The sequence below is a fragment of the Abrus precatorius genome, unplaced genomic scaffold (genome assembly GCF_003935025.1).
Source record: "Abrus precatorius isolate BTA unplaced genomic scaffold, Abrus_2018 Scaffold3, whole genome shotgun sequence".
In the NCBI taxonomy this organism is placed as follows: domain Eukaryota; kingdom Viridiplantae; phylum Streptophyta; class Magnoliopsida; order Fabales; family Fabaceae; genus Abrus; species Abrus precatorius.
The window spans coordinates 21,743,006-21,743,936 of NW_020874373.1; the positions used below are offsets into that span (position 1 = coordinate 21,743,006).

General features: G+C 37.7%; 1 non-coding gene across 1 annotated transcript; it reads right to left on the minus strand.

Moving 5' to 3' along the window:
- Positions 1 to 367: 367 nt before the first annotated feature.
- Positions 368 to 474, minus strand: LOC113864013. Its single transcript, XR_003504622.1, has one exon. It is a non-coding gene; the product is annotated as a small nucleolar RNA R71 (small nucleolar RNA).
- Between the last annotated feature and the right edge of the window lie 457 nt (positions 475 to 931).

Consider the following 931-nt stretch of genomic DNA (forward strand, 5'->3'; position numbering starts at 1 on the left):
ATTTAGAACATTAGGGGACTATGCTATTCCTAACATGCAAGGATTTAACTCTTCTATAATTAGGCCAACTATTCAAGCCAACCATTTTGAGATTAAACCCGCCTTACTACATTTAGTCCAACAGGATCAGTTTGCTGGAGGAAATTCTGATGATCCTAACCTGCATATTTCAAATTTTCTGCAGCTATGTGACACCATAAGAATGAATGGAGTTAGTGAAGAAGCTATCAGATTAAGACTATTTCCTTTTTCCTTGAGAGATAGAGCAAAATGTTGGTTACAAGCTCAACCACAAGGAAGCATCACAACCTGGACAGAACTTGTGAATAAGTTTTTAACTAAGTACTTCCCTCCATCTAAAGCTGCTAAGTTGAGAGGAGAAATTACATCTTTTGTGCAGCAAGAAGGAGAATCACTGTATGAAGCATGGGAAAGATACAAAGAACTGCTTAGAAGGTGTCCACATCATTGTATTCCAGATTGGATGCAATTAGAGACTTTTTATAATGGGATGAATGCAGTAACAAGAACAATGGTTGATGCTGCTGCTGGAGGTTCATTAAATACAAAGTCCTTGGAAGAAGCTCAGAGGATTATTGACATGATGGCATCTTCAATGTATCAGAATTCAAACTCAAGGAATCAAGGAAGAAACTCTGGTCATGAAGCTAAAGTTCTGGAAACTTTTCTTGCACAAAATCAGCTACAAAATCAAATGTTTTCAGAACAATTAGCTGCCTTAACACAACAAATCAACAATCTGCAAACAGGGAGTATGCCTACCAGTCAGCTAAGTTGTGACTTTTGTGGAAGAAACCATGCAAATGGTGCATGTGAGGCATCCACAAGTGAACCACAAGAGCAAGTGAATTATATGAATAATTTTCACAGACAACAGCCATCATATCCCCCTGGATTTCAATTTTCAAAT